The sequence below is a fragment of the Trichechus manatus genome, unplaced genomic scaffold, assembly GCF_000243295.1.
Source record: "Trichechus manatus latirostris isolate Lorelei unplaced genomic scaffold, TriManLat1.0 scaffold00258, whole genome shotgun sequence".
In the NCBI taxonomy this organism is placed as follows: Eukaryota; Metazoa; Chordata; class Mammalia; order Sirenia; family Trichechidae; genus Trichechus; species Trichechus manatus.
In genome coordinates this window covers 2,193,734-2,207,416 of record NW_004444194.1, presented here as the reverse complement: position 1 = coordinate 2,207,416, position 13,683 = coordinate 2,193,734, and the positions used below count along the sequence as shown (strand labels likewise).

Here is a 13,683-nt window from a genome sequence, read left to right as displayed (position 1 = left end):
AAGTTAGAGGGTTGATATGTTGTGGGGTTGTTAACCAATGTCATAAAACAACATGTGTACTACTGTTTCATCAGAAACTATTTGTTCTGTAAGCCTCCACCTGAAGTACAATAAAGAAATTAATTAATTAATTTAAAAAAAAATTGTTCCTCACCGTTGTGGTAAAAGGTGTGTCCTCTGGGCACTCCATGTGTGGGTAAATCCACTCAACATGTCAATTTCCCTAAGCCTTTGGATTCTTCCTACTACAGTATACCAAGGCAGGTCTGGCACTTCAACTTTAGTGTGAGCCACTGTGTAATCCATGCTTCAGTGAACCAAACTATTACATCCTTCCTAACTTCTCAAGCTGAAAGAATGAATGATGAATCTGTGCTTAGAGGGCCTGTATCAATAAACTCAGACTGATCTAACTCTATGTTCATTGCACCATTATCCCATACCCTTAGTAGCCATTCCCACACATATTCCCCCGGTATCTGTTTGTATATATTAGAAAACACAAGCAGTTCTTTCAGAGTGTAGCGTACTTCCTCCTGGGTCATGCTTTGTACTTCACCTCTGGGGGCTTGCTGGTACTTAAGTTTTTGTTATGGTTTTAATGAAATCACTGTAAAAACACTCGTTGGGGATTTCCAGTTTCCGTTCTACTATAGAAGGAGCTTGGATGTCATCCCTCGCACATTCACAACAAAAAGGAAACTGAAAATCAACAACTCTTCATAGATCCATCACAGAACTGAGGTCATAGAGCAAACTGCTGCCCCCGAAGCTGGAGGAACAGATGGACTACTACATAGAATCAGCGCTTACTGGGGACAGAGAATGCCACCACCATTGCGGCTGCATCCTGACTTAGTATCATATGTTGTTAGGTACCGATAAGTGGATTCCAACACATAGCGACCCAACGCGACAGAGGATAGCCGCCCCATAGGCGGTAATCATCATAGAAGCAGATCGCCGGGTCTTTTCCCCCAGAGTCAACTCACTGGATGGGTTCGAACCAGCAACCTTTCAGTTAACAGCTGAGCATGTAAAAATTGCACCACCATGCCTAATGGCTGGAGACTGAGTATGAACTAGAACGAGAGAGATAAATTTCAGGAGGTTCAGCCTTGCGGTACTTTCACACTTTGGCGAATTTCTCCTCCAGGAGACCTACTAGGTTTTCATTGTCAAACTGCAAGTCCCTCATGTTTCCAGCAGGGAAGAAAAAAAGTAACCAATTTGAAATAGTACTCTGTTTTTGACAACAGCCTGCCCTCAAGGGAAACTATTCTACCAACCTCCTAACCAACCTAACCAAGCTCCACTTTTTAGAGCCTAACATACTTGAGGGAGGAAAAATACCAAACACCATCTAACCTTTCACATAGGGAAGGAGAATTGCCAAACTCCAGCCCTCATCAAGCATAGGCTTGCCAAATAGGAAAAAAAATTGACTAAAGAGACAGAGCTCCTTCTTTTGCTGTTAGCCACCTTAAAACTCTTCCAGTCTCCACTCTCTATCCAATTCCAAAACCACCTCAACATTTCAGGTATTTGTTACAGCAGCACTCTACTCTCCAGTCCCAAATTCTGTTCAAGTTATCTAATGTTGCTACAACAGAAATACCACAGTTGGATGGCTTTAACAAACAGAAATTTGTTTTCTCACAGTTTAGGAGGTTAGAACTCTGAATTCAGGTCACCGGCTTTAAGGAAGGCTTCCTTTCTCTGTGGGCTCTGGGGAAAGGTCCTTGTTTCCTCTCAGCTTCTGTTTCTTGGTTCCTTGGAGATCTTCCCGTGTGTGGCATCTATCTTTCCCATCTCTGCTTTCTTGCTTGGTTGCTTACTCAATCTGCTCTTTTTATATATCAAAAGAGGTTGACTTAAGGCACACCTTAGACTAATACTTCCTCATTAACATAACAAAGGAAACCCACTCCCAAATGGCATTATATCCACAAGTATAGGGATTAGGATTTGTAACACATATTTTGGGGGATACAATCAATCCATAACAGGAAGTACAAAGCATTTCCCACCTGTGGGTCTCACCTCTCAGTTGTCTCCTTGTTCTACAGAGCCTGCCTGTGTGTCTATCTCAGTTCTACATCCACATATGTCTCTTGGGCAGGGGCATTTGCTTCCATCCTGTACACCATGGTCGCTCCCATGATGAACGCTTCATCTACTGCTTGAGGAACAAAGACATGAAGGGAGCCCTGTGGAAGCTTCTCTGGAGTGAGTCTTCCTCCTAGTGACAGCACCAATGTCATGTGCTGGACAAGTGTGTCCAAGGGTGATGTAACAGAGCACTTAATGGTGTGAACTCTTAGGTTTCCCTTTCTGGGTTGAAATCTTGATGTCACTCTAATAGACAGTGACTCTGAAAAAAATGCTCACCCTCCCCGTGCTTTAGTTTCCTCATCTGTGAAAGAGAGGCTATGACAACATGTGCCTCATAAGGTTGATGTGAGGATTAAATGAGCTGATATGGTAAAGCACCGGCACAAAAATGTCACACGTCAATTACCATGTAATTGTTGACTATTGCTATGTAATGTTTTTATAATGTCCCTAGGTTTTTTCCCTTATTATTCAACCAGTTTCTCTCCCTGTGCCCTGGCCTCTACTAGGGCTAAATACCCCAGGATGAATGTATGCATGGTAGGATGTTTAGCAACATTCTTGGCCTCTAAACACTGGATGTTATTAGCACATGCCTTCCTCCCAGTTCTATTAAAAATGTCTCCAAATATTGCCAGATATCCTCTGAGGTGGAAAATGGTCCCCATTTGAAAATCATTGACATAAGGGGAGTGTCTTTAAAAGAGGAAGAAAAATGTAAAAAGGCTAAAAGAAGGAAATGGGGCTAAATCCCTGTCCCACTTGGGAATATGATCAGAGTTTGACTCAGTGTTAAAACAGTACTTCTGTAGAGAAGTGGAGAACCTGAGAGGACACTGGGCTTTAATCTCAGCCCCCTTGGATTTTCAGAGGCCTCATGAGGGATGAAGGCAGAACCCAGTGTCCACAGATTGGAAACAATCCCTGGGGTAAGAGATGAGGTGACGGCACCCAGTGTCTCTTACAGACAGCCTATGCCAAGGAACAGATGGAGGATTCACTGTGATTAAAAAAAGGTTCTGGGGGATCAGAAGGGGCTAAGGTGTGGCTAAATCAGAAGGAGAGGACCACAGGCTCTAGTCCAGGACAAGAGGACACAGCAAACATTCATGATCACAGACTTTAGTAGAGGTTGCTGGTGAAAGGCCCAATCACAGTGCCAATAGCTGACCTCCATTTTCCAGTTCTTACCATTATAATTACAGTATGGCAGTGAGCTGAGATCTAGAGGGCCCAGACTTTTAATATCTCACACAAAAATCTGCTCCCTTCCTCAAATGTGTGGGATGCTCTTGCAAAGAATTCTCTTGTTTTTGCACATTTTAATTGCTACCTACAGATGTTTTGTGGATCTTCCTGCCCATTCTGTTGCCCGTTCAGTACTACTCTCAGGCTCTTTCAATTTCTACATCAGTCATTCCAGTAATTAGATTTGCCGCTCCATACTTGTGTAGTAGCCAGTCTCCAAGATGGCGCCTAGTGATCCCTACCTCCTGTGTAATCGACAGGGTTAAACTGTTCCCCCTTCTGGAATGTAACCAACAGGGTTAAACTATTCCCCACTCCTCTTCCCATCCTAGCCAGGTTCTCTGAGTTACTGATAAGACATTACTGTGTTGCCTGTGTAACAATACAAGGTCTTACTGCTTCAGCACTCAAGGCCGTTTCACTACTTATCAACCGCCTCCCCTCCATCTGGACATGAGCAATAAGCTGCAAATCTGGTTGTCTTAGTTATCTAGTGCTGCTATAACAGAAATACCACAAGTGGATGGCTTTAATAAAGAGAAATTTATTTCTTCACAGTAAAGGAGGCTAAAAGTCCAAATTCAGAGTGTCAACTCCAGGGGAAGGCTTTCTTTCTGTCAGCCTTCTCATCAGTCTTTACCCAGACTAGGAGCTTCTCTGCACAGGGACCCTGGGTCCAAAGGACGCACTCTACTCCCGGCACTGCTTTCTTGGTGGTAAGAGGTTCCCCTATCGGTTCACTTCTCTCATTCATATCTCAAAAGAGATTGCCTAAAGACATAAATCTAATCTTGTAGATTGACTCCTGCCTCATTAACACAACTGCCACCCATCCCTCCTCATTAACATCATAGAGGCAGGATTTACAACATATAGGAAAATCACACAATACCATGAATCATGGCCCAGACAAATTGGGGGACATTTTTGGGGGGAAATAATTCAATCCATGACACTGGCCTTAGATAAACTTCATGTGTCATACCCTCCAGCTGTCATATTATGCCCCACTGCACCCCATACATGTTAATTAGTTCCTGAAATTGCCCGCCTATTCCCAGAAACTTCATGAATTATGCATAAGTTCCCTATCCCAAACCCTATCAAACCAAAAAACCAAACCCGTTGCCGTCGAGTCAATTCCAACTCACAGTGACTCTATAGGACAGGGTAGAACTGCCCCATACGGTTTCCAAGGAGCTCCTGGTGGATTCGAACTGCCAACCTTTTGATCAGCAGCTATAGCTCTTAACCATTACACCACAGGGTGCCCAAACCCTACAGCTGCCCTAAAATCCCCAACCTCGGGAAGCTTAATTTGAGATTTAATCTCCGAGCTCCTTGCTTGATCAGCTTGCAATAAAGTCCACTTTCTCTTTCTCAAAGGCCTGATGTCTCTCAATTGACTCGAGGTGTTGCAGTGAGCAGGACCCATTCCCATTGGGTTACACCTGTGTAGTCCACTCCCACTTTGAATAGGACTAAACTGTGACACCAATAAAATTATGCAGATAGATCAGAATGTGGCTTCCAATGCTCGGTCATAACAGACATTGTAGCTTCCCCCTTGCTCTCTTGCATTGCTCACTCTGAATGGAATCTAACCACCATGTTGTGAGGACACTCAGCCTTAAGGGAGGCCCACATGGTAAGGAGCTGAGGCCTCTTGCCAACAGCCAGAAGCAGATCCTCCAGTCCCAGTCAAAAGTTTTCAGATGACTGCAGCACGGCTCAGTATCCTCATCAAAGACTTCAACAAATCAATACCTCCAACAGAGTCACCCCTGAATTCCTGAACTACAGAAACTATGTGAGATAATAAACCACTTAATTTAGGGCTAGCTTTTGCATGGAGCAAGAGAAAATAATGACATTGTCATGGATTGAATTGTGTCCACCAAAGATATGTTTATCAATTTGGCTAGGCCATGATTCTCAGTATTGTGCGATGTTCCACCATTTTGTCATCTTATGTGATTTTCCTAGGTATTGTAAATCCTATCTCTATGATGTTGATGAGATGGGATTACCAGCAGTTATGTTAATGAGGCAGGACTCAGTCTATAAGACTGGATTGTGTCTTCAGCCAATCTCTTTTGAGATATAAAAGAGAGAAGCGAGTACAGAGACCCAGGGACCTCATACCACCAAGACAGTAGAGCCAGGAGCATGCGTCCTTTGGGCTCAGGATCCCTGCGCTGAGAAGCTCCTACAGCAGGGGAAGATTGATGACAAGGACCTTCCACCAGAGTCGACAGAGAGAGAAAGCCTTGACTTGGAGATTGCACCCTGAATTCAGACATCTAGCCTCCTAGCCTGTGAGAGAATAACTTTCTCTTTGTTAAAGCCATCCACTTGTGGTATTTCTGTTATAGCAGCCCCAGATGACTAAGACAGAATTGCAATTCTCAAAATCCTCTTTGTCCACAAATCATGTATCATGGTATCTTTTTTAGACTGTTGTTGTCAGTTGCTGTCAAGTTGGTTTTTACTCAGTGACTCCATGTGACAGAATAGAACTGCCCCAAAGGGTCTTCTTGGCTGTAATCTTTATGGAAGGAGATTGTGGTCTTTCTCCTGGTCAGGATTCAGGGAGGTGACTCCACTGAGGAGCCACTGGGTGGATTCAAACTGCTAATTTTTTAGTTATCAGTCGACAGCTTATAATCCCTACTCTTGGTGCCATAATCCCAACAGCTCCGTTTGTGTCATTAAGTCTCCTTTTTTCAAAACTGGGTCTGCTAAATAAACATTTAAAGGACATTTGATCCTTGAGATGTAAATCATTCATTGGGAGTTTGCTCAGATGTTTCACATGAAAGATATATAATGACAATGCAGTCATCTCCACTTTCTCTCCCTCGGTCTCCCTCCCTCACTAACCTTCACAGATATACGGGTACACTCCCTGTGTCAAGGACCTTGTCTCTGCAATGCTGAAACAGGTGCAGGCATGAAGTGGTCTTCTAATAAATAGAGTACACACTTGGAAACAAGCTAAGTGTGCTGACTTAATATAGCCTGGGGATGGAGAGAGCTTTGCTCTCCTGTGGGAGAACTCCATAATTCCCCACTATGCAACAACGCAAAAGGCTTCTTCATGAGAACATCGCCTTCTGCCATTGGGCATTAAGGTAAGGCCAGGATTGTCTCTCTAGAATGAAGAATTAAAACCTGTAAATTCATGGAACCCATTTTAGAGAATTGTAGTAAACGGTCTTCATTTTACGATTATGCATTTATCAGTAAGGAAAATGGTTCCCAGGCATGCCCCACCCAGTCCCCAAGAAATCCTCCTTTTGTCTCATTAACTACAACAGCACCATCTGCGTGTTGCTGTGATGCTGGAAGCTATGCCACTGGTATTCAAATACCAAGAGGCTCATCCATGACAGACAGGTTTCAGCTGAGCTTCCCAACTAAGACAAACTAGGAAGAAGGACCCAGCAGTTTACTTCTGAAAAGAATTAGCCAGTGAAAACCTTATGAATAGCAGCAGAACATTGATATAGTGCTAGAAAATGAGCCCCTCAGGTTGGAGGGCACTCAAAAGACTGGGGAAGAGCTGCCTCCTCAAACTAGAGTTGATCTTAATGACGTGGATGGAGTCAAGCATTCAAGACCTTCATTTGCTGATGTGGCACAACTCAAAATAAGAAGAAACAGTTGGAAACATCCACTAATAGTAGGAAAAGGGAATGTACAAAGTATGAATCTAGGAAAATCAGAAATCGTCAAAAATGAAATGCATAAACATCAATACCCTAGGCATTAGTGACCTGAAAGGGTCTGGTATTGCTCATTCTGAATTGGACTATCATATGGTCTACTATGCCAGGAATGCCAACTTGAAGAAGAATGGCATTGCATTTATCATCAAAAAGAACATTTCAAGACCTAACCTGAACTACAATGCTGTTATTATTAGGATAATATCCACACGTATACAAGGAAGACCAGTTAATACGACTATTATTCAAATTTACATACCAACCACAAAGGCTAAAGACGAAGAAATTGAAGATCTTTACCAACTTCTGCAGCCTGAAATTGAGTGAAAATGCAATCAGGATGCAATGATAACTACTGGTGACTGGAATGCAAAAGTTAGAAACAAAAAAGAAGCATCAGTAGTTGGAAAATATGGCCTTGGTAACAGAAACGATGCTGGAGACCACATGATGGAATTTTGCAAGACCAACAACTTCTTCATTGCAAATATCTTTTTTCACTAACTTAAACAGCGACTATACACGTGGACCTCACCAGATGGAAAAGCTCAGTATCATCAGTCAGAACAAGGCCAGGGGCTGACTTCGGAAAAGACCATCAATTGCTCATATGCAAGTTTAAGTTGAAACTGAAGAAAATTAGAATAAGTCCACGAGAGCCAAAGTATGACCTCAAATATATCCCACCTGAACTTAGAGAACATCTCAATGTTGAGAAGGGACAGTGTTGACATGTCGTGGGGTTAACCATTATCATAAAACAATATGTGTACTGTTTAATGAGAAACTATTTGTTCTGTAAACCTTCATCTAACGTACAATAAATTGTTTTCTCCCATAAAAAAAAAAGAATTTGACTCATTGAACACTAATGACCGAAGACCAGACAAGTTGTGGAATGACATCAAGGACATTACATACGAAGCAAGAGGTCATTAAAAAGACAGGAAAGAAAGAGAAGGCCAAAATGGATGTCAGAGGAAACTCTGAAATTTGCTTTTGAATATTGAGTAGCTAAAGCAAAAGAAAGAAATGACAAAGAAAAAGGGCTGAACAGAAGATTTCAAAGGGCGGCTCAAGAAGACAAGGTATTATAATGACATTTGCAAAGAGGTGGAGATAGAAAACCAAAAGGGAAGAATACAGCTGGCATTACTCAAGCTGAAAGAACTGAAGAAAAAATTACCGCTTCAAGTTGCAATATTGAAGGATTTCACAGGGAAAACATTAAAGACACAGGAAGCATCAAAAGATGGAAGAAATACACAGAATCACTATACCAAAAAGAGGTGGTGGACATTTAAATATTCAAGGGGTAGCATCTGATCAGGAACCAATGGTACTGAAGGAAGAGGTCCAAGCTGTACTGAAGCAAAAAACAAGGCTCCAGGAATTAAAGGAATACCAATTGAGATGTTTCAACAAACGGACCCAGCACTAGAAGTGCTCACTTTGTCTATGCCAAAAAATTTGGAAGACAGCTATGTGGCCAATCAACTGCAAGAGATCCATGTTTATGCCTATTCCCAAGAAACGTGATACAACCGAATGTGGAAATTATCTAACAATATCATTCATGTCACACACAATTAAAATTTCGAGGAAGATCATTCAAAAGTGGCTGCATCAGTATATCAGTAGGGAACTGCCAGAAATTCAAGCCAGATTCAAAAGAGGACGTGGAACCAGGAATATCGTATCTGATGTCTAATGAATCCTGGCTGAAAACAGAGAATACCAGAAAGATGTTTACCTATGTAAAAAAGCATTCGGCTTTGTGGATCAAAACAAATTATGGATAACATTGCGAAGGGTGGGAATTCCAGAACACTTAATTGTGCTCGTGAAGAAACTATACATAGATCAAGAGGAAGTTGTTAGAACAAAACAAGGGGATACTACATGGTTTGAAGTCAGGAAAGGTGTGTGTCAGGATTGTATCATTTCACCATACTTATTCAATCTGTATGCTGAGCAAATACTCTCAGTAGCTGGACTATACGAAGAACGGGAAATCAGGATTGCAGGAAGGCTTGTTAACAACCTGCATTATGAAGATGACATAACCTCGCTTGCTTAAAGTGAAGAGGACTTGAAGCGCTTACTGATGACCATCTAAGACTACAGCCTTCAGTATGGATTGCACCTCAACATAAAGAAAACAAAAATCCTCACAACTGGACCAATAGGCAACATCATGATAAAAAGAGAAGAGACAGAAGTTGTCAAGGATGTCATTTTACTTGGATCCAAAATCAACACCCATGGAAGCATGAGTCAAGAAACCAAACAGTGCATTGCATTGGGCAAATCTGCTGCAAAAGACCACTTAAAAGTGTTGAAAAGTAAAGATGTCACCTAGAAGACTAATGTGCGTCTGACACAAGCCATGGTGTTTTCAATAGCCTCATATGCATGCGAAAGCTGGATGATGAACAAGGAAGACCGAAGAATTGACGCCTTTCAGCTGTGGAGTTGGTGAAGAATATTGAATATACCATGGACTGGTAAAAGAACAAACAAATCTGTCTTGGAAGGAGTACAACCAGAATGCTCCTTAGAAGAAAAGATGGCATACTTAACATGTTGTCAGGAGGGATCAGTCCCTGAAGAAGGACATCATGCTTGGTAAAGCAGGTGGTCAGTTAAAAAAAGACCCTCAACAAGATGGATTGACACAGTGGCTGCAACAATGGACTCAAGCATATCAACGACTGTGAGGATGTCGCAGGACCGGGCAGTGCTTTGTCCTGTTGTACATAGGGTCACTATGAGTGGAATCCGACTCGATGGCACCTAACATCAATGACAACATGCAACAGTTCTTAAATTGCAATACTCAAGACTTAAATCCAGGCTCTAAACAAAGTCTAGTAATAATGGAATATAATTAGTCTGTGATAAATTCTTAGACTAGTATAAAGCCTATGCCTGCATGAATTTTTAGCAACCACACCACATTCATATTAACTTTTGGAGTTAAGATTCTTGGATATTTTCCACATAAGGCAGTGGCAAGATGGGGTCTTGGGAGTGGAAAACTGGTTTGGGAAGCTCATGTCAGATGGCGACAGCAGACTCCAGGGAACCCAAGGAGGAAACAGAGCTGCCAAGTTGAGATGCAAACAGTGGGGACAACAGTGTCACCATGCATGGCACCAAGAGTAGGGAAGTGGCGCTGGAGGAGGTGTGCAGACTTCATGACGCACTATCCAACTGAGAGGAAACCAAGACACATCGAGGGACATCAAGCCAGAGTCAAGGCAAAGTTAGAAGAAAAGTGCCCTATGTGGAGCCAAGGACTCTTACAGGAACACCAGAAAACAAGAAAATAAAGTGTGTCTGAGCCAGGGCAGCCCCAGGGAAAGTCCAGATGAGCTAAGGAAAGTTATGGAGACATGATGTGGGAGCGGCAAGAAGTGCACACCAACCGAGGAAGACCAAGTCCCTGTGGACTCTGCCTTTGAACCACGAGAGACCCAGGAAACCTGAGGAAAGGGCAAGCACTCGACCTCCAGGGACACTGATGAGCTGTGGGAAAGGGAAAAGGCTCTCCCCAGAGGAAACAAACGGGAAAGGCCTGACATGGAGACAAAGGGTGTGAGGAGGGAGGACTCATCACGGCACAGGATTGGGTTAGGGGACCAGCTCTGGGAGTAGAGGGGGATGAAGGGCCCAGGACACAGGGAGGTGCTCACTCCTTACATTGAGCGCCATGGAGGCATCATTGGTCTCACCCTAGTCCAGGCCCTGGGTGGGGCCACCCCAGAGATGAAAAGAAACCAGAGAGCACAGAGAGGGATTGGGTCTGGGCCCCATGAAAACCAGAGCAGAGGAGGAAAATGAGACAACCACTGGTAAATGACAGAGGAACCCAAGGGAAATAGGCTTCCCTAGAACCACAGAGAAGCCGCATCTGGACACATGGGCTTGGCATAAATCACTCATGATGTGGATCCATGTAGTGACCAGACCTTGGAAAGCTGGGAACCTTCAGGCCATGCCACCACTGAAAGGACCACATGCTCCCTACTGGCAGGCAAAGCCCAAGGAGAGGGGAGGGGTGGGGCTAGTCTGGCTTGTCTGGTCCCTTTGACCTAAGACTAAGTCATTCTCCATCATGGGGAGGGATGGCTGGGAGGTGGGGAGGGATGGCTGGGAGTTGGAGAGGGGACAGGAGTGGCACTTGGTGGGTGTCCTTCCACATGAGAACATGTGATGAAAGCAGTTGGCTATAAACAAAAGTAGGTACCATTCTTCACCCTTCCGTGTGTCTGTATCCACACTCTGTGCTGAGTTTGCCTCCACCCACTAGATGGGGAATTAGCTTGGCCTAGTGTCTTGCCTGGAGTCCCTGAGTGGTATCAACATTTAACTCACTCTGCTGCTAACCCATAAAGTTGGCAGTTCAAGTCCACCCAGAGTTGACTTAGAAGAAAAGCCTCACAATCTTTTTAAAAATCTGCTATTGAAAACCCAATTGCACACAGTTCTGACACACATGGGGTCACCAGGAGTCAGATTCAACTTGATGGGAAACTGGTTTTTTTAATGACTTGCTTTGGGCACTAGAAAAACTAGTCTGTGCAGATTCCCAACTAGGCCTCAAGAAACAGTGAATGCCTCCTGTCACTCTTGGCACTCCCCTCCTCCCCCACCATGTGAACAACCTGGGCTGCCTGCTGGAGGACAAGACACCTTGTGTGCAGATCACAGTTACCCCATCCAGGGCCATCCCAAACCAGCCGTCAGTTGGTTCTTCATCACGACAGCAATTCTGAAACTATTTTATGTGTATTCTAAGATGCAGCAAATAATGCACTGTGGATAATGAGAACCTATAATATTACTGTTAGAGAAAGGAGAACGTATAAGGGAAAAGTCTAAAATGAATTCTGAGTTGTTGGACTGGAATCAGCGATATGGGGATCTTGTGGTTTTTCAAATATATACCAATACATACAAAAATAGATATAAATACATGTCTCTGTGTATGTATACTTACACACGTTTCCTACCTCTTTTCACTTTAAGAGTCCAGTAGCAATAAGCATATCTAATGCCAAGATCTTTGTTCTAAATTTTCTAATAATAGGAACCATGGTTCTGGAAAAAAGTCTAACTCCAGGGCTTGGGCAGAAAAAGGACAAGATAAGCCTTGAACACTGCCAGAAAATAATGTATGAATTATAATGGGGATATGTCAAAAACTACAGGAACTTACTTAAAAAAAACCAAACCTGTTGCCCTTGAATTGATTATGACTCATAGTGACCCTATAGGACAGAGTAGAACTGCCCCACAGGGTTCCCAAGGAGTGGCTGGTGGATTTGAACTGCTGACCTTTTGGTTAGCAGCCGATTGCTTAACCACTGCACCACCAGGGCTCCAGACTCTACTTAAGAGAACTCTTAATAACAAAATCTGTGACAATTTTAGCTAGGAAAGAAAAGAAAAATGTAATATGGATTAAGGTATAGTGTTTTAGTCATCTAGTGCTGCTGTAACAGAAATACAAGTGGATGGTTTTAACAAAGATAAATTTATTTTCTCACAGTCTAGTAGGCTACAAGTCCAAATTCAGGGCGTCAGATCCAGAGGAAGTCTTTCTCTCTCTGTTGGCTCTGGAGGAAGTTCCTTCTCATCAATCTTTCCCTGGACTAGGAACTTCTCTGTGTAGGAACCCCAAGTCCAAAGGACATGCTCTGCTCCCGGCGCTGCTTTCTTGGTGGTATGAGGTCCCCAAATCTCTGCTTGCTTCCCTTTCATCTCTTGTAAGATAAAAGGTGGTGCAGGTCACACCCAAAGGAAACTCCCTTTACATTGGATCAGAGATGTGACCTGGGTGAGGGTGATACATCCCACCCTAATCCTCTTTAACATAACCTAATAAACCGCCACATTAAGCACAGGTAGAGATTAGGATTTAAAACACATAGAAAAACCATATCAATCACAAAATGGAGGACAACCACACAACACTGGGAATCATGGCCCAGTCAAGTTGACACATTTTTGGGGTACATAATTCAATCCATAACACTAGTATAAACAATTTAATAAAGGGGAAAGATATTCCTTGCAGAATTCCAACTAATAAACATAGAAGAAATGATTGGAACAGAAAATACCATTTGGTAAACACCCAATAACCACATAAAATAATTACCAATGGGTACTAAAATTTGTAGGCCAAAGTACCATGAAAATCAGAATATTTGCAGTCTCTGTTATCAGCCTATGACAAATTTACTAATTATAAAGGGTAAAATAGTTAACTTTCCAATATGAAAGAAGAAAATGTGATAAACGGAATCAAAACACTCAAACCAAATGCAAGATCAGTATATTTTATTATATGTAAAATAACAGCAATAAAATATTAAGAAATATAAAACGAAATTTGCTCACGGCTATTCCCTGCAGCCTTATTTGTAATAATTAAAGACTTTAAGAAAGGTAAAATCTAGCTTGGACTAACAAAGTAACAAACACTGATGAGGACAGTGCAGCAGTTACAATGAAACTGTCATTTCTCCCAAAGGCACAAAGTACCTGTAATTACCCCATCCTTGAGATCATATTACTT

The 13,683-nt window shown here is 42.6% G+C and overlaps 1 protein-coding gene across 1 annotated transcript in view; it reads right to left on the bottom strand.

Moving 5' to 3' along the window:
* Positions 1–13,683, bottom strand: part of LOC101344442 (zinc finger protein 791-like) — a 98,477-nt gene that overhangs the window by 62,208 nt on the left and 22,586 nt on the right.